At 45.5% G+C, this 26,141-nt stretch overlaps 1 long non-coding RNA gene across 1 annotated transcript in view; it reads right to left on the bottom strand.

Moving 5' to 3' along the window:
• Nucleotides 1-893: 893 nt before the first annotated feature.
• Nucleotides 894-26,141, bottom strand: part of LOC147726229 (uncharacterized) — a 376,355-nt gene continuing 351,107 nt past the window's right edge. The window contains exons 3-5 of the long non-coding RNA XR_015309421.1: nucleotides 9,687-9,794; nucleotides 5,200-5,233; nucleotides 894-1,270 (exon numbers count right to left, since the gene is read on the bottom strand). This is a non-coding gene — a long non-coding RNA (uncharacterized LOC147726229). The remainder of the gene's footprint in view (nucleotides 1,271-5,199; nucleotides 5,234-9,686; nucleotides 9,795-26,141) is intronic.

Genomic DNA, 26,141 nt, shown 5'->3' with positions numbered 1-26,141 from the left:
AAAGGAATTAATAATTTACATATATAACATAATTCGTCAACATCATCATTCAGGCCATATGTTGTATAAATGCTTAACCTTGCTCTGAATCTGCTTCTCCTGACTTGAGGATTTTGTAAGTTTAGTTTAATTGTTTTAATACATTTAATACTATCTCCCCATTGCTCAGAAGCAGTTACCAGTGCTAGATTTTAAAGTAATATTAGATCTTTGTGTCATTGCAGCAGTCTGGTCTCAGGTTTTGATAGGTTATGATATAGATAAATCGCCCACTAACTTTGTAATTTCAATTAATCTTGCTGCCTGTGTTGGATACAATTTTTGATTCATCCTACAGTTAGAGTTCATGTGGGTGGGAGTCGGACCTCGCTTGTGATGTCTTCAATTTCAGTGTGCAAGCCTGCTACTACTACCACCACCATTGAGAAGAAACCTTAGAAACCATGCAATATGATTTTGGAAGTTTGGGGGAGGTAGCAGGCATCGCTTAATCTATTAATGTAAGAGCACTATGGCGTGAAGTGAACTAGTTTCGTTAGTAACTAACTTCTACTGAAGATTATGATTTTTTGAATAGGCTGCTGTAGGCAACCTAGGCATAGGCAAACCTCCCTGGTGGGAATTATAGTTACAGAAGGTAGTTAAAAAATATTCTAACTAACTGCTATACACTTTGATAAGTGGATTAATAAAAAGAGAATGAACTAAAAGGCAGTATTGCAAAGTAAAACACAAACGGCAGATTTCCTTCATAAACAATTTCCCTTTAATTTTTTGACAATAGTACCCACTCTTTTCACCAACAACAGGCTCACTCCTCTCCCTAAATAAAATAAAATCACCCCAACCAATGTCCACAGAAACTAAAATAGAACAAAGTCCAACTACCCTTCACAATTTCCACTCTCTCCACCTGCAACAGAAGTCCCTCCCATTAGAGCAAATATATATTTTTTAAAAGAGGTTAAATGGCATAGATCTGGGTGTGAAGGCATGCTACCTCTCGGGGAAGTAGTGCCAGCTGACATAGGACACAGCATTGGAAGCAGTCTGTGGATAATGATGAGTATGGGGGAACAGCAGTAGTGGATCCCAGCTGCCGGTTGTGCTGCCAATGGTGTGATGGATGGAGGCGCTGATGGCTGGCCAGATGTACTGGGGCAGTGGCAGATGCTTCCACCTCCTCCTCCTCCTCCAGAGCCAGCAACTGGAAAATTTTGGCCTGAATGGCTTGCACCCATTGCTGCCTCAGCTAGGCTGCTATCTCCTGCTGAGATGGTGAACCGACAGGAGAAACTTTATCAATAAAGAATGCAAAATGTAAATAATGCTCAGTGCAAACACATGATTATACAGTGGCACGTAGCAGAACATTGATGTCCCCTAGGGCCATTGGAATGTTTGATGTGATTAGTCTAAGGGCCAAGTTTTCCCCACACATGCCTCACATAAAAAGGATTGACTGCAGTGAATTAACATCAAATACAAAGTGAGGGGCCCAAGAGACCAAAGGGACAGGGCATCGAATAAGACGCAAAAGTCAAATTGATATTTTCCTTCAGGTTCACTTATCTCATAAACACTCCATATACACTCTACACACATGCATTAACCCCTTCCCTGCTCATGACGAGCTCAGCTCGTCATGAGGCACAGTGGAGCTGTGCTTATGACGAGCTGAGCTCGTCATGAACAATGGGGTTTGATAAGGATCAGCACAGGAGGGGAAAACCATTAGCAGCCAAGGTGTAAACACAGCCTTGAAGGAAACGTGAATCCAGGGGATATTGAAACACTTATGTTATGTTATGTTATGTTATGTTAAGGGGTGCTTGTAAAGCGCACTGTCACCGTGGGTTTCCTGGCGCTGATTGGATGCTGAGGGGACAGAGGGACTTTAGCTGGGCTGTGGGAAGAGCCAGGTTTTTAATGATTTACGGAATTGGATGAGGGTGTTGGCGGTCTTGACTGAGGCAGGGAGGGAGTTCCAGAATTTAGGACCAAGGTATGCAAATCTCCGACCGCCAGATCTGCAGAGTTTGATGGGGGGGGACAACCAGGAAGTGTAGGTGTGATGATCTGAGATTGCGTGAGGGACAGTAGGGCCTGATGAGAGATTTCAAGAAAGCGGGGCGAGAACCAGAAAGAGATTTGTAAATGAGGCAGCCGAGCTTGAAGGCTGCCCTCAAGCTGACAGGGAGCCAGTGCAATTTGATGAGGAGGGGTTTGGCAGATTGCCATTTCGGTATCCCGAGGGCCAGTCTCGCCGCTTGGTTTTGGATGATTTGCAGCCTAAGGAGGGAGGATTTAGGCAAACCATAGTAGATGGAATTCGAAAAATCCAAGCGGGAGAGGACAAGGGCCATAATAACTTGGAGCAGGGCATCAGGAGTCAGGAGGTAAGCCACCTTCCTGATCCTGCGCAGCTGGAACATACAGGAGGAGACCTCCGTCCCCACCTGGGGCCCAAGGGATAGCCCAGAGTCAATGGTGACCCCGAGACTTTTTACCGAGGCCACCGGGGTCGGGGGGAGACCGGGTTCGGCCGGCCAAAAGTGAGGACCCCAGTAGGCAGAGCTCCTGCCGGGAAGAAGGAGCTCCGTCTTTCCTGGGTTCAGTTTTAGTTGGTTCTGACACATCCACTGAAGGATATGGGACATGACTGCCTGGAAATTGGGAATAGCAGAGGGGGAGTTAAGAGGAAAGATGAGTTGCAGGTCGTCCGCATAGTTGAAAACGGTGACGTCCCACTGCCTCAGAGAGAAAAGAAGGGGGCAAAGATAGAGATTAAAGAGAAGAGGGGATAAGGAGGAGCCCTGGGGGACCCCACAAGGCGAGTGCTCCCTGGGAGCCCTAAAAGTACCTAGGCTGAGGGTCTGGGATCTCCCGGTAACGAAGGATTTGACCCATGCCAGCGCCAGGCCCTGGATGCCGGCCTGCTCGACACGGTGGAGAAGGATGTCATGGTCCACCGTGTCGAAAGCGGCCGACAGATCTAATAGTACCAAGGCCTGGGGGGTACCCTTGTCAGCGCCGTCTCTCAAGGCATCCAACACGGCCAAGATCACAGTCTCCGTAGAGTGGCCGGGTCGGAAGCCGGCCTGGTTGGCCTCGAGGAAGTTGGAGCTCTGGATGAACTTTGAGAGGCAGGAGGTGACATGGGCTTCCAAGATTTTAGAGAAGAAGGGCAAGAGGGAGATAGGGCGATAGTTCGCCGGGACGGCGGGATCGGCTCCGGGCTTCTTCAACAGGGGCACCAGAACAGCCTCCTTGAAGGAGCTAGGTACCGTCCCGGAAGAAACAGAGGAGTTCAGCAGGGGAAGAATACAGTCGGGTAGAGAATGGCAGATGTCCCGGAGTATGGAAGGTGGGCAGCCATCGTCAGGAGAACCAGACTTGATGCGGACGGCAAGGGTTGCTAGGGATGTGAAATCTAGAGGGGGAAATTGTGTAAGGGAGAGGGCATTGTGAGGGAGGGTAACAGCATCAGCGCCAGGTGGGGTGACCGGGATAGTGTCCTTAATCATAACAATTTTCTGTATAAAAAATGTGCTGAGCGCCTTACAGGATTCCTGTGTGGGGGCCTGAGTCGGGAGCGTCCTGGGGTCAGAAGTAAATTCATCAAGGACTTTGAAGATCTCCTTCGACTTGCAAGGGGCTGATAGGATTCTCTCTGAAGCATAAGCTTTTTTGGCGACAGAGATGGCTGATTTATACTTGTTGCGGACTGCCACATAGGTCTCTCTGCTAGGCGGGCAGTAGTCTTTCCTCCACTTGCGTTCAGATTGGCGAAGTTCTAACTGTAGGGCTTTGAGTTGGGGGGTGAACCATTTATGAGAGTTGTTGTGTCGGGACCGGGGAAACTTGGTTAAGGGGGCAAAGATATCGCTAGCTGACCTGAGCCAGTCAGAGATGTGACCATCTAGCTCGTTGGTACTGATATCGTTGGGGACAGAGGGGCACGTTTGAGACAGGTGGGATAACAGTTTGGAGGGGTCAACAGCCTTCCACTTACGAGCGGTGCCGCCCTCCCGCGGGGGAATCCTGATCTGGCCGACCGCCGATAGAGTGGTATCAATTAGAAAATGATCAGACCAAACACAAGGTGTGACAAGCGGGCAGGAGGACTTGACCCCATGGACCCAAATGTGGTCGAGAATGTGGCCGCCACTGTGAGTGGGAGACTTGACTAATTGGCTAAAGTTCAAGCTCGAGAAAGCCTCGAACAGTTCGGTGGCATGAGGGCCGGCGTCCTCATGCTGGAACCAGTAATTAAAGTCCCCAACAATGGCTATGCGGGGGGAGGAGGTGGCGAGATTAGCGAGCTGTTCAATGAAGGATGAAGGGAAAGAAGGCATGGGCTGAGGGGGGCGATAGAGTAGCATAAGGGTAACTGCACCTGCCTCAGTCCCAAGGCTAAGAACCAGGTTATCCACTTCAGGGAGGGTCATAGAGGTAGGGGCAATGACCTTGAGGTTCTTACGTATTGCCGATGCGACCCCCACCCCCCCCGGAGCGGCCCCCTGAGTGGTTGGTATTCAGCAGGTAGTAGTCTGGGGGTAGCGCTGCCAGGATGTCAGGGAGGGAGTCGTCGGTAAGCCAGGTCTCAGACAGTAAGAGGACATCTGGCCTCTCAGTCATGAGTAAGTGAAAGATGTCAGTTTGATGTCTGACAAGAGAGCGAGTGTTTAAATAAAGTAAGCGGATCTGTGACTCAGCAGTAATGGGTAGGGAGGGAGAGGCATCCGGACCCAGGTGGGGGGGGAAATTGCCAGCGATTCCAAGAGAAGTGATCCGCGCCCAGGTGTCGAGCGGTAAGGGGCTCGCAGAGGGTTGTAGATTCATGAGGGCAGTGGAGGAGTAGAAGGTAACAGCGTCCCTAGCCCCTGGGCCCGTCCAATTAATAAGAATATCCAAATAAAATATACATCATTTGCAATTAAATACAAAGATCTTTAAAAAACATGTATCTAACATATTTTACATTATAAAAGTAAAAGAGACAACACAGAGACAATCACATTTGTCATCAAAAAGTTAATTCAGGCGAATACACACAAACATCACATTACAAAAAACACGTTCTTTGTCAAGATGTGCTTCTATAGTGCACAAATTTAACAACAACAGAACGTCGACACAGTTTAGTGGATTGAAGTGAATAGAATAAGACCACCTTCTTCAGTTCAATAAACTTACATCTTCTCCTCTCCTCAAAATTTCTCATTAAAACCTATATGAGAAAACAATATTTATGATCCATATTCTCATTGTGCATATAAAACATACATATATGAATAATTTGTTACTTAATCTAATCTGGACCAAAAAGAGTAAATATTCCCATATCCCCGAACTCATGCATTTCCCCCAAGACTAGGGTTGTTGTTCAAGAAAGGCATCACATTATCGTCCATATTTTTAATATTCACTATAACATTTTTCACCAGTACATAACAACCAACACAATCATGGGGTTTCCCAATATCCCCCGCTCTCTCATGCTTATTTGTAACCCATTTGAGTAACTCACAGATGAACAGCACTCGATGAAAAGCTGTTCATGTTAAAATAAAAACCGGAAGTACAGACGAAAAACTGGAAGTACAGACGAGGATCTGCACATAGGCAAATAGACAAGAAGGGACAGTATTAGTAGCCCCATGCCCCAGGTAGTTCATTGGGTTGCAATAACTATTTTAAATTAGAGCATACCTATTCCATCTGTCGTGCTTATGTGCCGATATTTCAAAAGTACATAGAACGCTTCATGTGATTATTAAGTGGGCTGAAAACACAATTTTTCCAATGCTACCCGACTGTCTGTTCACGGTGTCCCTGGAATAATAGTGATAATTTTCAAAATAAACAATACCGCCAACTCAAGCGTTTAACATTATCATTATTTTGTGATTCAGCTCTATAGTTAATTAACACCTTAGCAGCTATGGAACGTCCAGCTCCAGTGCTGAACGTTCCATTGCGCAGGTGCATTTGGAACGTCCAACGGCCAACGGCAGCACTCTCGAGGTAGTGGTGCCGTCGGCCGTTGGAATAGGCGCAGCACTTATGAGGTTAAGCTTCTATTATTTGTTATCAAAACCCTGAGGTCGATGAGCATCAGTGAAACCACACGTAGGGAGTTAAAAAACGTCCCTTGGTCATTTTGAGCTAGATGGAAACTTCTAATTCTACTTCCTTCCCAGTGACTGAAAAACAAATACCACAACACTAAGGGGCCCATTAGGATGTCGGGCGGATCGCCACCGCCATGCAGGCACTGGTGATCCGCCCGAAATCCATTGCCGCCCGCCACCCATTTCCCCCTGCCATATTAGTATGGCGGGGGGACCGCGGCGGATGGAAAGACCGTCTGCCGCTTTTCTGCCCCGGTCACCTTGCGGCCGGGGTGGAGAATGTTTAATATGGTGGCGGTGTCTATAAGACACCGCCATCCATAATATGATGAGCTTTGGGGAACAGAAAGGCATGCAGAGACTCCATGCGGGGGCCTGTTGTGGGCACATGGGGGGTACCTATGGTACCCCCCCGCATTTCAAAGTGAAACATGGCAGGCACCGCAGGGGGCCTGTCATGTTGTGCTTTGAAATGCATGACATGCATTTTTATCATTGCGGTGGGCGGCGCTTTCAGCACCGCCCACCGCAATGGTAAAAATACAGGATGCGCCCACCAGTGTGGCGGGTGCATCCTAATGGCCAAGGCGAAACTGCTACTCTGATGGTGGGCGGTCCCGTTTTGCACAGGGATGGCGGGCAGGCAAAGTCCACCCGCCATCCTAATGGAGCCCTAAGTGTGCTTATCTTAGTGTCCTCGTATGTAGTCCAAACCGCCTTAAATTGATACTTGTATAGCGCACTACTCACCCGCAAGGGTCTCAAGGTGCTTGTACGAATACCGCTGTGGAACCCATCCTGGCTTTCCCTGTGAGGCGTCCACTCCTGGGCACCCCCAAGGTGGAGGCCAGGCATCCTTAGCATTGTGGGGGCCGTTGTGGAGATTAAGCAAGCTATTGCCCAGAGTGGGACTCCTTGATTGGAATAGGCACGAGGCGAGAATTATCAGGTAATTTTGAGCCCAAGAACCGCCGAGGCAAGGAATTGAACCCTGGTCCCGGGCTAGACCTCTGCATCAGGGTCTGCCGCTCTAACCATTGAGCCACACTTCTCCACACTTAGTTCCAACTAGTAAAACTTTCCTAAATGGAAGAAGCTCTCTTGTCATTGAAAGACACAGAAAGACAATATCCCCTTTGAACAATTCCCATTTGGACAATTCCTCCGGTTGCAGAGTAATTGTTCTCCCTTGGGAGATTTTTAAAACACTCTGATATTTTTAAAGACAAGTTTTTAGTTTGAGGCCACCCAAAGAAATTGATCAAACATGCGTTCAACAAGGCATCTTTAACAATTGCGAAAGCATTTTGGACAGATCTGACAAGTGTTATAAAAATAAAGGTATCAATGAATGATTAGTATTTGTCAGTCAATTTTCAAGTATTAGTTATATAATAATAAATATTGTTAATTCCAATTGGAACATATTTAATGACAATGAGGATACCAAATTCGAAAAAAACTTTTTGCTTTTAAACGGAATTCCAATCTCCATAAATCACTAGTGCACACTTACAGAGAAATAAACCTTTTACAACATGGCACTCTCCGAATGGCAAAAGCTATTGGTAACCACACATTTGGGAGTTGCACAACATGTGTACATTGCATAGTGGGTAAATCCTTTGAGTAGAATGGCCTGAATAACTGTAGGAGTGCTCAATTTGTTGCTGTGCCAATGTGGATTGGGCTACGTAGTTGAAACTAGTAGAGAACTGAAATTGAGATTAATTGAACATAGGTCAATGGATTGGGCTATGTAGTTGAATTAGCAGAGAACTAAGATTGAGATTACTTGAACATAGGTCGACATTAAAAACTAATAAATTGAATTCCCCATTGGTTTAACATTATGCCAATCTAGAACACAAACATACGGAGTTCCGTTGGTTTATACTTCAGAAAATAACAGGGAATAAAAGACGCGGCAATATAGAACTGAAACGTAAAAATAGAGAACAGTGGTACATTTCCAAACTCAACACTGTTGAAAATGGGTTAAATGCAAGAGAAGATTGGATGAAGCTGATTAAGTAGATGTCCTGTTTGTCTCTGGGGATACTTCCTAATACTGTATCAAAGATAGTATTGTTTTAAATAGATGATGGGATTAAATCAACATAGTCAACACTAGAGAAATATCCTGCAGTAATACTACTAGGGACTTACACTTTTTCGGTATCAACTTCAAAACTAGGGAAAGCCCCACTTAAAGGTACATTTTAAGAATTTATAACATGGATATCCTGTCTGTAGACAGTGGAAAAAATGATGCAATGCACTACAGGGAAAGGAACGGTATATAGATTTTAATTGAGCACAGTTTGATTTTAATTGAGCACATTTGTCACGGAATGTGCCATCCACAAAACTCTAAATCAGGCACTTAATCCCACTATTCCCCCTCCACCAAAAATTATTTTGAACAAGTACCTGTGCTTGTGAGTAAGGAAAGTTACTCTACTGCAGGGAAAGTTAGAGGGAATAGGCTATGTAGAGGTTGTGCTATAGAATAATGGGGTGTCACTGATCATCATGTGCTAAGCTTTGGCTTAGTCAGGCACTGTAGATTTGAACAGGTGTAAATCCGTCACGGAAGCCATGAAATATAAATACATAAATCACTTGGCCAGAAAAATGTGGCACATGCCACAAATAGATGTTTTCAATTTTTTGGTAGGCTAGGACATAACGTAGGAAAGATTAATGAAGTGAAGTGCTAGTAGGAGGTGACTGAGTGGGCACTGGGAAACATACCTTGTTTTCTGTTTCTAATGCATTGAAAACTTCATAATGCTGTATTAACTGAAACAGATACACACTTCACAGCCAACACTGCAGTGCAAAATTGAAACATGCTGCAGTTAAGTCACGGGTGGTGAAATGCCAGGAGTAAAACTGCAATACCTCACTACAGTTTGATTACCAGTACTTTCTATCAAAACTATCACTTTTGGAGGTTTGTTGGTCGACAATGTTGGAAAAGCCAGGTAGTCAAGCCAACCAAAACTTTTCACAATGGATGGGCTAAACTATGATAACTGCGAGACAGTGAAGCGCAATGAAGGGGTGGAATGGTCAATGGACATATGGTCTTGGTTGGAAAATGTAATGGGATCTCATAATCTCCTGCCATGCAGCATTGTCATGGTAACTGCTGGGATACTGTATAAATGAATGATAACGCACTATTGGGGGGGGCATGACCATGGTGCATGGCGACTTAATTGTTCTTTCTGCTTGAGCATGAGGAAGAAAGGCTTCTCAACAAAAATATGTAATGAGTTATGGCTTACTTGGGCCAGCAATCTTCAGACTACAAAAACCTCATTCTCTTACAGTACCACAAGATATATAAGGAGAAAGGGAAGGCCTACTAAAAAAGCAGAAGAAAGCTACAAAGTACAGACAGGAGGAAGTCAGCTAAAGATGCATGAAATATAAAAAAAGAATAATGCAGGGATAACAGGGTTTTAACAAACATTAGCTAGAGGAGAAGAAAAAAAAGGAGACAGTTACGGAAATAATAATAATAACAACAGGACATACTGCAGCCAGCAGGACCATTGGCCGTGGTAGTTGTGGTTCCACCCACCACAGCTCTCATCGTAGCAGCCCCTTCACCTGCCTGTGATGACCTCTTGCCCTTGGGTACTACTGTAAGAAATAAAGAAGATAGAAAAAGAGATTAGTGACACAGTTAATCTCCGAAAATATTCAGTTGCATTGGACGTTTCTAAATCAGATTGCCTATAGTACTAGTATTGACCTCTTTCTAATTTACTAAATCTAGGCACTATTCCTAATTTCCTAAAGCTAAACTACAGTTTGAACTACTAATTCATTGCAACGAATGATCATTGCTTCTGAACCCCCTTGGATGGACCTCTCTGTCTCCCATTTCAAACATAGATACTACACATCATTGGGAGATTGGGACCGTATGAGCTACATAAAAAAGGCACAGAGAATGCTAACTTCCAGATATACTACTGCAATCTGAGTGACAGGACAGATGAGTCTGTATGACTTCTTAATTAATGAGGCCCAGCGAGTAAATACGAGTAGGTAGCACTGAACACCTGGCTAGCCAAACTGTATCAGATAATATTTGTAACATAAACTTAACTTACCTCTACGTAGGAGCAGCATGCTGTATCAAAAACAAATAACAGCATTTTAAGAAAACAAAATATTATTACTCACTGAGCCCCGCAAACTCAATGGCCAGAAGGCCGAGCAGGTCCTGTTCGAACCTGTGAGGTCCACTCAGCGGTGTAATAGGAGCAGTGTCATGCACTGCACCTCAGCGCTACGGCGCACATATCAGCTCACTCTCCCCCACAGCAGCCAATGATAGAGCAGGGTGATCCCTCTCCCGGGCCTGCTGCCTGCTGCCAGCATGGAGGTGGCAGTGCACAAAAAAATCAAGTGCAGCCACCTCCTCCTCTGAAAAAAAGGGACGGGCTGCACCTCTTGACAGCAAGGTGTGCAGTTTATTGCAGCCACACTGGCCCCACCCCTTGCTGCATGTTCTGACATGGCACTGGGTCAAAAATAAAAGAAGTAAGGCAAAAGAAAAGAGCATACAGAAAGGAACAACTAAAAGAAGTGAAACACAAGGAAGAAAAGCATGGAATGCACTCTTGGCCTAAAAAAGCAATACGTACAGGTGGACGAGCATTCTTCCGCCCGTTTACGGAATCTCACCATTTTTTTTAAATAGCAAAACTCTGTGAATTCTGCACAGGCCTAGTTTATATCTACAAATTACATGCTATCACAAAAAATCTCCCCCTTCTGTATTCTTTGAAATCTTGCATGAAAAATTACTGAGAATTAGAAATGTTACCTTTCCCCTCCCTTATTTGTTTTGAATGCACTTCTCCTTCCCTTCTACCTTCTTCAGGCATCTTCTGTATATACACTATTCTGAATCTCATGCCTCTCTGTCTCAGTCTCTCTTTTTTCCCTAAGTGATATCCCTGCAACCTAGCAATATCTATTAATTTCAGCAAGCATTTGCTTCTAACATAGCATTCTTTAATAATCACACCTAAGTCATTTATTTGCCACAAAGAAGCTGAAGTAAATGTATGAAATAGTTTTTCTGTAGCATGAAGACTAACACCAATAGACATTGGAGTGACCACTAACTTTGGGATCCCGGATAGTATGCCAATCGTTGTAAAGTACTTCAATGCCTTGCCAGGGGTATTACGTGCTAAATGAATGCAATTTAAAAAGGTATTCCCACCTCCACTATGTAGATATGTGTACAATAATGTGTAGTATTGAGTATTGGGTGTGTATTAAAGTAGTTTTCCTTTTTATAAATAAAAGCATTGCCTGGACAATAATTTATTGAAGGTTGTTTGCAAAGTGCCTCTGAACTGGAGTAGAAGCCTACATTACCTCCTCTGAATAGGTCTTTGACTTCTCGGCCATGCTAATCTGAGAAAGCCAAATGCGACAGTGCGGTACCCGTCTCCAAGTAAACAGAAGGTTGCTGACTTCTGTGGGACTCACATCCTCTGCAATTAAAGAACCCACATTCTTACAGTTAAATTGAAGAAACAGATGTTTAGCAAACTCCTGAAAGTCATAATCTATACGTGGAGACAGTGGTTAAGGCCTCCACAGTGATGGGCAATAAACATGAAAGGCCATTCATCCAAATGTAGTATAACAATTCAGATAGAAGGACAGTAAATTAAGGCTGAAAGACATTATGCATCTGGTAGGAAGATAATGGACAAACAACTTAGGGCCTCATTTATGAGACCCCTTGCAGTGCTTTTGCGCCACCGGAACGCACTTTTTTGACATTCCGGTGGCGCAATGTTCTGCAGCATATTTACAATGTCACATTAAGCCACTTTGTGTGGCTTTTCATAGCATTGTAAATATGTGTCCCTTTCTTGCAGAACGTTGCGTCATAGGGGCGTCCCATGGGTGTTGCTGTGGGTGTTCCAACGCAACACCCATGGAATCTGAAGCATTCCTAGATTTACTAGGAATCATAAACCTGGGAATGAGTCAAATATTGCGGTAGCGTTAAGTAGGAGAAATGTTTTCATTTCTCTTCACTTTTCCCTTTTTCTATGTCTGCTGCATGCTGCGGCACAAATTGAAAGAGGAAATTGCCTCAAGTGTGCAGGACGGTGTCCCTTCCCTTCACAAAAACAATTGGCCTTGCAACGCAGGCACCCTTGAACCATGGTGCAAGGGTGCCTGCATTGGTGGATGGCAGCCCATTGTGCAGCATTGCAGGGGAAAAGGACAGGAATGTGCGGTATCTCAGTGATATGGCCCATTCCTGACCTTTTGTTTTGACGTAGGGCAGCACATCAAGAATCCTTGCGTCAACACCGTGTGCCAAAAGCTCATAAATGAGGCCCTTAGACTCTGTGGATTAGGCAGATACCTTTACAGGTAGCCATTTCAGAATCCCAAGCACAGATGTGATGAGGTCATGTTTTTCTCAGGTCAAACAGGAGACAAGCAGCATGGCTCTGGACTGGTGCACCCAGGCAGCACCCATTGCTTTTTGACACTGCCACAGCTTTACAAGGATGTGCAAATCTGAGGATCACCAAAAACGAATGCCAATTCAAACGGAGGCGTTAGTGTGGCACAAAGAGGAGAAGTACTTTTATTTCTCCTCATTTTTTGCTCTTTCTATGTGTGCTGCATTCTACAACACACATAAAAGAGACAAATTGCAATTGATTGTTTATGTGCAGGGACGGTGCCCTTCCTGCACATAAACAATCATGCCTCTAAAGCAGACACCATGGTGCAAGGATGCCTGCGTTAGTGCTAGGCAGCTTTTTTAGCGCTGTCCCAGGGGTGAGCACAGGGGCGCACTGTTTTCTTGTTAATATGGTGGATCCCTGCATTTTTCAATGATGCAACTCGGCACAGCAGATTTCTTGTAGTGCCACGCTGCGCCATAAATATACCCCATGGAGTGAGGGCATGCGTGCCTGTCAGCAATGATGTCACAGCGGTGGCCCTGTGCCGTTTTACGCACAACAGGCACCACTGCCACATGTCATGTATTCGAGCTGGATGCAGAAGAGATGTAACATTCGTATTATTAGTGATTTTGACATTAGTAGATACAGAAATCGCTATCTTGACCAAGTTACTCCATTAGCCAAACCTTCTTATCAAGAATGCGTATATCAACATATGAATATTGTTCTTGCTGTCTTATTCTATTTGAAGGAATTGGCACATTGTACTGTTGTTAAATGGGTTAAGGTACAAAAAGAAGCAGAATAGTTGCAATCCATCAACACAATCTTCAGCAGCTGAAGGCAACTTATTCTAATATGTTCATTTCATAAAATACAAATTTAATTTTCCTGAATTGGTGTTTATCGTATTAACTTCACTTCAAAAACCCAAAACTTGTTTATAGAAATATACATATATTTTATATCTTAGAATCTGCTGCCATCTTCTGGCAGAAATGAGAACTGTTCATGTTCAATTTGTTAACATTGACTGTCACGGTAATAAACATCCATTGTACCAGGGGACTAAGAAGAAATCTTCGAAGCAAAGTGTTTGCCATTAAAATTAAAGCCGCAGAGGAAGACATGGACAATCACACTGGAAAAATATAAATGTATTATAAGTGACTAAACAAGTTCTAGGCCTGTGTAGTGAGGACGCTGGAGACAGCCAAGTTTACACAATAACCTTTATTTTATTCACACCCTGCCGGGGACGTGGTTTCCCTCCTGCCAGACAAAGAACAACCGACTAAGGTGGAATCCATCCACGCACCCCAACACTCTTAATGACATAAGAGATATTACATCCACGGAGGAATTAAAGTCATAACACATCTACCTCCTTTACTGTAATATATGATGAACAAGGAAAAGGAAACAGCCAACATGAAAATAAGAGAAATGAAGGAAACTTTATAAAACTGTTAGATAACTTAAATTACTAACATGACCCACAAAATGACATTGTTGCTAATAACACTTCAAAGACTTACTTGCCTTGAGGAGAGGCTCGTTTCGCCGTTCTGCTGCTCATCTAAAGAGGAAAGGCGCTTTGTGACCCTGAGAGCCTGGAGCCCCGTAGCGCTAGCTGGTAGCGCTTTACACCACCTCTCGCGTTTCCCGCTTCGCGGGAAACGCTCGTAACAGGGGGCCAGGCTGCAACGCAGGAGGCAGGAACTACAACGCCCACAGGACACCTGGGCCAGGAGCACCTCCCCGCCACGCCCCCCTTAGCTGGGTGAAATTCGGCACCAGCGCGGGGGACTGTGGAACACTTCAAAGACTTACTTGCCTTGAGGAGAGGCTCGTTTCGCCGTTCTGCTGCTCATCTAAAGAGGAAAGGCGCTTTGTGACCCTGAGAGCCTGGAGCCCCGTAGCGCTAGCTGGTAGCGCTTTACACCACCTCTCGCGTTTCCCGCTTTGCGGGAAACGCTCGTAACAGGGGGCCAGGCTGCAACGCAGGAGGCAGGAACTACAACGCCCACAGGACACCTGGGCCAGGAGCACCTCCCCGCCACGCCCCCCTCAGCTGGGTGAAATTCGGCACCAGTGCCGCGTACAGCGGGACGCGAGCGGGACGCCCGGACGAAGCCCGGACAAAGGGCGGGCCGTCTGAGGCCGTCCGAGGCTGGACAAGGTTGGGTTGGGCCCGTTACTCTGCCAGAAAACCTGATTTAAGGAGGTGAGCCTGTGTTATAGCTGGGGGTTATTTATTGAATTGTTGACTCTTGGAGCACCTGTTTACCCCGTGCTTTTGAAAAGCATTGTCTGTTAGTGAAATATGCCCGGCAAAAAGTTATCCCCTGCAAAAAACACTATGGACAACTATATCTTTCAGGTAGTTGCCAAAATTAATAGTGACAGGAGATCTTCGCTTGGCCTGAGTTCACCGTCTGCTCTGAGTTCACCAACTTCGCCGGCTTCAGCTTTTGCCGAGTCCACGGAGCAACTTACCTCCTGCTGTCCACCTGTAAGTGAATCTGACCAAGCTGATATCGCTGTAATGAACCGGTCGGTTCTGATTGAGTTAGACAGCGAGAGTGAGATGGAGACTGATCAACAACTACCCGAGGACAAAGCCCCCACTCCGGTGCCCGCTCCACGATCCACCAGAGGGGCTAAAAAGCCACAGCCACAGCCGAAACGATTTGGGCTCAGATCAAGCCGCAAAAAGATTGCATCGCCCCCTAGCAAATCCGCAAGGGAAGAAGATGTCACTCTGGATGACGTTTCTATGTCTCTTACTAGTGGTCAATTTAAGAACTTAGTGAGTATGATAGACACTAAGATAAAGGACATTGTTAATCCGCTGTTAGGCAGAATTGATAAACTCACTAAGGAAGTGAATCGCCTTGGGGGATTACTGAATCAAACCTTAACTGAAGTAGGCAAACTACCAGATGCTGTTTCTAGTAGGGTTGAGTCCAGTAGGGCCTCTTCTTCTTTGGTGGGTGGTGGGGCTTCCTCACTACCAGTTCCTTCGGTGGCTCCCTTGATATCCATTTTAGATAGTGCAGAGAATAAAGATGTTCCCTCAGATGCATCCTCCGCCCCAGAATCTGTAAATGGCTCGGTAGAGTTGATAGTTGAGGCCTCTCCATTGGTCTTGGTTTTAGCCAATGTTCCTCTTTTGCAGTCTGGTCAGGAAGAATCTACCTCATCCCTATTGTCTAAAGCACTTTATTGGTTAACAAATAACATGGTAATAACTCCTAGGGGTAGGCACCAATTGGCTGACGAAATAGTAAAGGCTAGAAGGGTGAGGTGGATAGGTAATAGTACAAAGAAGTTTCTGGGTGACTGCGTCATCCTACATTTTTCTGACCCAGAGGTTTTGGCTAATATTCTACCCAACCTTCTACCTCCGCAGCGGAGATCGACTGAAATCATTCCACTCACCTTAGACTTTTTCTATCAGTGTAGTGGGAGGGTCTCTAATAAAACAATGCTAAAAACTAAGTGGAACGTTGTCCCAACAAAAGGACGGAGGGAAGTGAAGCAACCAGAGAGGGGTCTAAATCTAGAGAATAGATTTTCAGCCCTTTCCAATCTTGATGACTGTGACTGACTCCCTATAAATCTAAGTCAAGTACCACTAGCTAATGGGGATCAAAATTCGGATAGCTTATCTACCCAGAATGTTAATTGCCTTACCAATGATTTGTTGAATAACTTGGTTGTCCAACCAGAGGGTGAGGCTTGTGTACTAAACTCTTTTCCTGGATTACGCCAGGGTCGTTTGTCTGGAGTTGCTAACCTACTCTGCTGGAATATAGCTGGTCTGACATCCAAGCTCGATTGTGGGGACTGGCTTGGCTTTGTTACCCAATTTGATATTTGTATATTCCAGGAGACTTGGGCTTGCGATCCTGTCTTTGTATTAAGCTATTTGAATTTTTATGTGTCAGCTGTCAAGGGTCCGAAAGGTAGACCTATGGGGGGGCTTACTATCTGGATTCGACAAGCACTAAATTTCTCAGTTAAAAATATAGCTACTGGACACAATGATATCCAGCTTATTAGGATTTCTAATGACAGAACAGGGTCACTTGATATTTACAATATTTATATTAGGAGTTCCAAAGGTCGATCTGAAACATTAATAACCTTGGCTGACCTTATCGAGGAGCACTCCGTTAAAAATAACATCGTTATAGCAGGAGACCTTAATAGGACGTTTGAGCCATTAGTTGTGGGAGATGCTTTCACTGGTGCTGATGAGGATTCCTTCTGGGGCATCCCTGAACTACAACTGAAACCAGTCTCCCGTTGGACAGAGGACATTATAGCTATTAATGCACTGTGTCTTGAAAAAGGCTTGAGAGCTATGAACGGGAGAACAGCTGGGGACAGAATTGGTTCACCAACTTTCGACAATGGGAGGCACAAAAGTCGAATTGACTATGTGATCTGCAGTTTGCATCTGTGGCCTGCCCTTTGGGGTATTGGAAGTCATCATAAGATCTGAGAGTGACCATAACCCCCTAAGTGTGACTCACAAATGGTGGCCTGCTGAATCAAACTCTAGCTGCATGAATGAATTCGTCCCTCCGCCCATTATCCCCGAGAACAATATGCATAGGCTACGTTGGGACACTGTAGCGAGAAATCAGCAGGCTATTGATATTATTAACAGTTAAACTGACCAAGCCATTCTAGCTATGGAATTGGCTAATGCCTCTCCTAAGGATCTGGGTGAAGTGGTCAAAATACATGATACCCTCTTTGGTAAGATCAAGGCGCACTTTCTAAGACCTGATAAACATAAGGGGGTTATTACCAGAAAAGATGCTAGATGGTATAACTTGGCCGGGCAATCAAGAAGCGAGACTGTGTGTCTGTTTCTCTAGCCAGGAAAGAATATAAAGTATGCATTGCTAAAGCTAAGAAGGCTTGGGACGAGCAACACTAGTGCAAACTGAAAATGGCCAGTGACAGGAAGGATTCCAGAGTATTCTGGAATATTGTAAAATGGGGTTCTGAGAGAGCTGAAGAGTCACCAAGTAATAACGTCTCACAGGAGGCATGGGTTAAATTCTTTAGTTCGCAATACACTCTTAATACCCGGGTCTCAGTTGACGACAGTATGGCTATGAAGTTTTTTGAAGATGACAATTTTAACTATAAAGAGATTATGTCTGCAATCTGTGCAGTAAAACGCGGGCGAGCTCCAGGACAAGATGGAGTACCCGCTGATATATTCTTAAATGATAGTGAACGCTGGTGCAAATATATACATTTGCTTATAAACTCAATTGCTCAAGGAGCAGATGTCCCTGATTCATGGAGGGGTGCAGTTATTATCCCCGTGTATAAGAAGGGGGACCGAGCTCAGCCCTGTAACTATAGGCCTATTAGCCTCATTGACACTGTGCAAAAAATCGTGGGTCGCGTGGTGGTCAATAGGCTTCTCGACTGGGCTGAGGATTTTAATATTCTATCTCCATTCCAAGCAGGTTTTAGAAGGGCAACAAGCACGATCGATCAAGTGTTCCGCTTCCAATTATTACAGTGGAAAACCGTGGTTCTGGGGGGGTGTAGCCTGTACGCGGCATTTGTCGACTTGCGGGCTGCATTCGACCTGGTCCCACGTGCAAAACTGTGGCAGGTCTTGCATAGCTTGGGGGTTTCCGATGAGTTACTAACCCTGATACTGCGCCTCCACGAGTCTAACTATGCAAAAATTCAGTGGGGCGGTCACGGGATGGTCACTCCTGATTTCCGTGTTGAAAAAGGGGTCAGACAAGGGTGCTCAATGGCTCCTACTCTATTTACATTGTTCATAAACGGGGTAGTTTCTCGATTGGTAACTGCGAATGTTGATGCTCCTTCTCTTGCAGGACTAAAAATCCCCATATTAATGTTTGCGGATGACACGCTAATTTTATCAAAAACCCCTAGTGGACTACAGCGTGCTCTGACAATTTTTGAGAACTTTTGTGGGGAACATGGACTGGAGGTGAATACTATGAAAACTAAACTAATGAGCTTCAAGCCGCAGCGTAGCTTTAAGTCCAAAATTATGATGAGTGGTGGGCCTTTAGAGTTAGTTAAATCATTCACATACCTAGGTATCCAAATAACTGATGACCACAGGTGGAGCCAGCATATAAATATTGCTATTTTGCGACACAAACAAATAGCTGGCACAATTAATTCTGAACACAGGAAATCGCTAACTAAACCTGTTAAACCAGCCCTATTGGTATATGAAGCAAAGGCTATTGGGTCTGCACTTTACGGCGCTGAAATGTGGGGCTTTGAAAATCTTACATCTCTGCAAGCCTCTGAAAATAAATTTTTAAGAACTCTTACCGGTACACCTAAAAGTACTCCGTTGTTGCCTCTCCGATACGACCTAGGAAGGAAACAAATCAAGGACTTGGCTAGATTACGCCCGATCTTGTATTGGCGCAGAATCTGGACCACTCCTGAGCTCTCACATTATGCCGCGGGTTTTGTGGATGTGATCAAGGCTGATGGCTTTCACAAGATAAGCTGGCTTAAATTATTGAAATCTATATTGTTTGAGCTAGGGTTGAGTTCTTTATGGCAGGACCCTGCTGGGACATCTTTCCCTTCTAAGCGTGTCTTAAAAGATATTTATTGGGAATGGATTGCTACTAAAACTTTAAATGCTTCAAGCTCTGGGTCCATGTCTTCGCACTTTCTTGAGGCCAAAATGTATCCAGTCTTGGAACCATATTGGGATATCATCTCCAAACCAGGTGACAGGAAGCTCTTATTCCAACTGAGAGCTGGTGCACTTCCTATAAAAATATTGACAGCTAAATGGGGTTCAGGTGGAAATAGCACCTGCCCAGCTTGTGGGTTGGGGGTTGAGTCTCTGGGTCACTTTCTGTTTTCATGCGGATCATATGCTATTCCAAGACGAGTATGGTTAGCTCCTATGTGCAGGAACCTTGGGACATCAAGTAGTTCTGTAGCTATGCGAATTATTTGTACGACTCAAGTTTCTTGGATCCTGATAGCTACAGCAAAATATCTGGGGTGGGCATGGATGCTCAGGCAGAGACTGCTAGTTAAATAACTATTCTCTGCCCGACAATTTAGACAGAGACTGCTAGTTAAATAACTATTCTCTGTGTGACAAATTGGCCCTCATGAATTTGACATTACTGCTTTTTATTTATCAAGGACCATGTACCAAGATAGAGACTGCTAGTTAACCAACTATTCTCTGTCTTGATAATTGTTTTTTTGCATTTGTATAATTGCTTTTAGACTCCAGCGTTTCTCATCTTGAAAAGTATTTTTATCAAATGTTTTAATTCTTCTTTTAACCGAATGAATTTTTATATGTAACCTATAGTGTTGCGTCAATGTGCTGGATTGTAAATTTAATTTGTTTTTAAAATTCTTGTGTATAATATGCTTTTATGAGTAACAACTCGAATAAAGCACTTTTGACTTTGGCTAATAAAGACGACTCAAAACAATGAGTAGAAATTATTTCTCCACATCACACAAGCTTTATTTGGCCAATTGCGGCCATAAAAGTACAGATAGTAAAAACATTACATAAATAAATAGAGCAGCATTACAAAATTCAGGACATAACTGGGGATAATACCGTTATTTTCAAAGAAGCCACTTCATAAGGTGCACTCCAATAATAAGATGCATTAAACATATATAAAATGGCCGATGGGCTTCATACTAAAAACAAAAAAAAATGTTAAAGTTCAAAAATGAGGTCGCATCCTAACATACATATATGAACGAGATGGGGTAGCTATATTGAGCCATATTTGTTTCTAAACCCCAGTGATAGGCGGCCAAAATGTCCCACTACCATACAAATGTTCCCATTCTCCAACTTTTGTAATCGCTCAAAAGCGAAAGATAGGGCGCAGAAATCCTACCTAGCATGAAAATACAGAGTGTAAAATACAATAAAGTGTAATTTGCTTTGAATGGCATTATTATTGACTGGACATCTAGGCAGTGCTTCTCCCCAAAATATATTCCTAGTAAAGGCAACTATCAAGTGCAATAGGGTAAAATGTACTATTGCCAAATAAAACCTGAAGTTTCCATTTGGAAACCAGGACAGATAAGGCTCACACCCCTGTGCCAAATTGATTGGGTTAAAGGTGTAGCTTACAAGCAGATTATCAACAGCCGCCTGGTGGGCTCTATCTTGCCTATAGTGAAATGCCGCCTTTACCCTGGAGATAGCCCTGGAGTCAATGCTTCCTGGGTTTTCGGTGTACTCTTGCAGGTCCAAATCTAGAAGATATTTTTTTATAAATCTAATCCAGAGTATTTGAGGGTATTGTCCAGAGAAAGACAATCCTCCAATACCTCCTTAGAGAGTTGAGCACCACGGTTCCCCCTAAGAGTAGTGGCGCCAGCTTTATCCTGTAACCTACAGATGTTAAGTCCAACTCTGATAGGCACATAAAGGTACAGCATGATAGGGGAGTAGCCATTAGCTGACAAGCATACTTATTTTCTACCTGCTGAATTGGCTGTGGACTTTTATAGCCCCAGATCCCTGCCCCATACGTTGCCACAGAAACACATTTACACCGATAAATCTCTGTCTGTTCTGTGATTGGTTTGTGGCTCAGCCTTCTCGCAAATGAGAACACTGCCTTCACAGCTTTTTGAGTATGTGCAGCCATGGCATGATGTTTGCTCTGCCAGATTAGATTTGATCAAAGGAAAGCCCCAGAGGGTTAAAACAGTTTGCACTATGCATTTCCGTCCGCACCCCCAAAAAGAAAGTCATAGTTTTCACATGTCTAGGGTGTAAGCTCATTATAAACGGTTTTTTAAAGTTTGTTTTAATATTGAGACCTCCGCATAAAAGTATAAAATCCATCTAAATGGAGCAGGATACCTAAATAGTCTTTCAAATACACTGGTGGTCTACGATTCCTTTGACATCTGGGTACCAAGACCTCCCCTCCCTCTCTAAAGCCAGTGTCAAGACCACTACCTCTCATCTTCCTCCTGTTACCAATCAAGTCACTATCATCCATCATCATGTACCCTACGACGCCCTTGGTAGAATGAAAAGTGGGCATAACCTTCCTGGTGCATTGCCACCCTCCTCTTATTCTACATATCACCATTCTCAAGAACAATGTGGCAAACATTAACCACCTTGACTTTAAAAGGTCCCATGCATTTAGGTAACCCTGCCTCCAAGCGGTCTTTCTTGTTTTTTGACCCAATCACCCACTTCCACTGTTTTTTTCAGATGCCCATCCCTTCCTCATTGATCATAACCATATCACCCTGCAACAACACCATCAACTGCTAAGCAGGAAGCAATTTGATGTCCAGCTTCCTTCCCCTCATGCACTCAAATGTTGAAATATCTGTTGTACCATACTCAGTAGTTAGATGGGTCCACACAAACTCCTCAACCGTCCTCTACACATCTTTGCCACTTTGGAGTCCCATCAAAATGTTCCCTTTAACCAACCTGTTGGCCCTGTCCACAAGACTGTTTCCTTGTGAATTGTAAAGAGCAGTGCATTTCTGTTTGATGCCACATTTGGTAAAAAATTCTTGCATTTTATAAGAAGTAAGCAGGGTGCCATTATCCATAACAAGAAGTTTGGAAAATCTTTTTGTCCTGAAATACTTTTCCAACAACAAAATGTTATTGCTCATTGTCACCTCCATCATGAATTTCACAAGCCATTTAGAACTCTGTTCATGGGTCCAACAAAGTCCATGCACACATTCCAGCACAGTTTTCCTGGATTTTCAATCTGCCCATCTTCAGACTGTACCCTGGTTTTAAGTCTTTTTTCACCCTCATTACAGTCCTGGCATCTCAAAACCGATCTGTACTTTGCAGCGCGACACTTGCTGAGGCTTTATTTACTTCCTGGGACTTCGTCTGTGCCCCCGGTGCAGTGGTGCATCTGCTGCCCCTGCCTTGCTCTCCCTTTGACCCTCCATTTTGTTTAGGTGTTCCCTGGCCCGCCCCTCCTCCCCGCTACCGCCTCCCAGCTGCTGCCCCTCCCACCCACGAATAGAGGGCTCCCTACCTCCTGTGACGTGCTGTGATCGCCTGGACCTGCTCCAGCACGGTCGCTCCCCCCACCCTCCCTGATCCCAGCTCCTGCTCGTGCTTTGGCTTGCTGGTGGTATCGTTAACTGGATTGCTTATTTTTACCCGCATTATATTTAACTGGCATCGCGCTTCTGTAGTGTGCATTTGGCTGTGCATTTGTGCTCATTGTGTATTTACATTATAACTGAGCTGCATCGTAGCGCGATTTTAGAACATACTACCTCACCTGAAATTGCAAGCTCGCTCTGCTGTACTTTGCAGCGCGACACTTGCTGAGGCTTTATTTACTTCCTGGGACTTCGTCTGTGCCCCCGGTGCCGTGGTGCATCTGCTGCCCCTGTCTTGCTCTCCCTTTGACCCTCCATTTTGTTTAGGTGTTCCCTGGCCCGCCCCTCCTCCCCGCTACTGCCTCCCAGCTGCTGACCCTCCCACGCTCCGCCCCCTCCACTATCCACTTAAGGCTGATGACCCAACGTGCAGCGTCCACGCGCAGCGGCCGCGCCGAAGGTGCGCCAAAGGTAAGCCCGTCTACACCCGTCCGCGCCAAAACCGCGCCCAGCGCCAGACCCCCTGGTCCCCGCAATGCCCAGCCCACCCGCATTACATACGACTCATCCACCCTCCTTGCACTTAATCCTGGCAGACTCCCTACCTGTGCCCTAGCCACACCTGGACACACCCATGAACCCTTCACATGCCTCTCCTGCAAGCACGCATGCATCAAGACCCACATCACATCCACAACCACCAAACAGAGATCCAACACTAACCACCTAAATTGCATCCTTCTCAACACCCGCTCGGTTCACCAACACACCATCGACCTATGGAACCTACTGGACACCATCTCTCCAGACGTCGCTTTCCTAACAGAAACTTGGATGAACGCCTCTTCAGCTCCAGACATCACCATAGCCATCCCGGAAGGCTACAAAATCATACGAAAAGACCGCACCAACCAAACAGGAGGAGGCATCACCATCGTTAATAAGAACTCCATCCACATCTCAACTAGCTCCGACACCAACCTTACCAGCGCCGAACACCTTCACTTCCAGATCCACACCGACCCCAAGACCACACTCAGAGGCACACTCCTCTACAGGCCCCCAAGATGCCGCGCACAATTCTGCGAAGACATCACTGACTTCATCACCCCTCACGCCCTCCCCTCCAAGGACTAGATTCTTCTGGGAGACCTCAGCTTTCACCTGGAAAAGAGCAACGACAGCAACACCACCACCCTTCTGGACAATCTCGCCAACCTTGGACTCAAACAACTAGTTAACACCCCCACCCACTACGCAGGACACACTCTCGACCCTATCTTCACCTCCAGCAAGCACATCTCCTTCAGTCACTCCACAGCTCTCCATTGGACAGACCACAGCTGCATTCACTTTGTCTACAAAAAGACCGCAACCCACATTCACCCCCAACCTACTCTGAGAAGAAAATGGAACAATATCACCATCGATCAGATCTCCACATCGCTTCTTCAATACCCCCTGCCTACTCATCGAACCCTAACCAAGCAGCCATTAACCTCACACAATGGCTAACCAACAGCGCCGACAACCTAGCACCTTTGAAAAAACGTCAAACCAAGCTTGGCAGCAGAAACGCACCCTGGTTCAACGATGAGCTTAAGAAGTCCAAGAAACTCTGTCGCTCCCTTGAAAAGGACTGGAAAAAGGACCCAAACACCAGCACCAAGGACGCCTTAAAAAACGCCATCCGCATTCACCACCAACTGATCCGGACAGCCAAGAAAGCCTCATTCAAAGACAGACTAGACAACAACGCCCATAACAGCAAGGAATTATTCAACATCGTCAAAGAGTTTACCAACCCCACTGCCAACTCCAACGACATCACCCCATCTCAAACCCTCTGCGACTCCTTAGCTTCTTTCTTCCACGACAAAATCTCAGACATCCACAACAGCTTCGACAACCTACCTGTAGACCAACCCACTCAACGTTCTACTGATCCTTCACCACCCCTGAACACCCTCAATAACTGGAACCCAATCTCCACTGATGACACCATCCGCCTGATGAACTCCATCCACTCAGGATCCCCCACAGACCCATGCCCTCACCACATCTTCAACAAGGCAGACTCCATCATCGCACCCTACCTCCGAGACGTCATCAACTCCACCCTCAACTCAGCCACCTTCCCGGAAAGCTGGAAACACGCCGAACTCAGCGCCCTTCTGAAAAAACCCACAGCTGACCCCACCGAACTCAAAAACTACCGCCCCATCTCGCTCCTTCCATTCCCAGCCAAAGTCATCGAGAAAGCAGTCAACAACCAGCTCGCCGCCTTCCTCGAAACCAGTAAAGCCCTTGACTCCTCTCAATCCGGCTTCAGAGCCAAACACAGCACTGAGACCGCACTCATTGCTGCAACGGACGACATCCGAACACTGCTGGACAATGGAGACACAGTCGCCCTCATCCTCCTTGACCTCTCCGCAGACTTTGACACAGTATGTCATAGCACCCTACTACAACGCCTCAAAAACATTGGAATCCAAGGAAAAGCACTGGACTGGATCACCTCGTTCCTCGCCGGAAGGACTCAGAGAGTCTGCCTCCCACCATTCAAGTCAGAGGCCTCTGAAATCATCTGTGGCGTCCCACAAGGATCCTCTCTCAGTCCTACCCTCTTCAACGTATACATGAGCCCCCTCGCGACCATCGCCCGCCAACACAACCTCAACATCATCTCCTACGCCGACGACACCCAACTGATCCTCTTACTCACCAAAGACCCTAACACCGCCAAAACCAACCTACATAAAGGAATGAAAGAAGTAGCAGAGCGGATGAAGCTCAGCCGTCTGAAACTGAACTCAGACAAAACAGAAGTCCTTATCTTAGGATCCACCCCCTCCGCCTGGGACGACTCTTGGTGGCCAGCGGCCCTTGGAAAAGCGCCCATCCCGACGGACCACGCACGGAACCTGGGCGTCATCCTAGACTCCTCACTCTCGATGACCAGACAAGTCAACGCCGTTTCATCATCCTGCTTCAACATTCTTCTCATGCTCAAAAAAACATTTCGCTGGATCCCCACTGAAACCAGAAAAACGGTCACCCACGCACTGGTTACAAGCCACCTGGACTACGGAAACACCCTATACGCCGGAACCACAGCAAAACTTCAGAAAAAACTACAACGCATCCAGAACGCATCAGCTAGACTCATTCTTGACATCCCGCGTAAAGACCACATCTCCAATCACCTGAAAGACCTCCACTGGCTCCCTATCAATAAGAGAATAACTTTCCGCCTCCTCACCCACACACACAAAGCACTCTACGAACTTGGTCCCGAATGCCTCAACACACGAGTTTCCTTCTACACCCCCCCCGCCAGCTTCGCTCTTCCAACCAAGCCCTTGCC

The sequence above is a fragment of the Lissotriton vulgaris genome, chromosome 3_1 (assembly GCF_964263255.1).
Source record: "Lissotriton vulgaris chromosome 3_1, aLisVul1.2, whole genome shotgun sequence".
In the NCBI taxonomy this organism is placed as follows: Eukaryota; Metazoa; Chordata; class Amphibia; order Caudata; family Salamandridae; genus Lissotriton; species Lissotriton vulgaris.
Note: the sequence above shows the minus strand (reverse complement) of the source record. Positions and strands in the feature narration are given on the sequence as shown.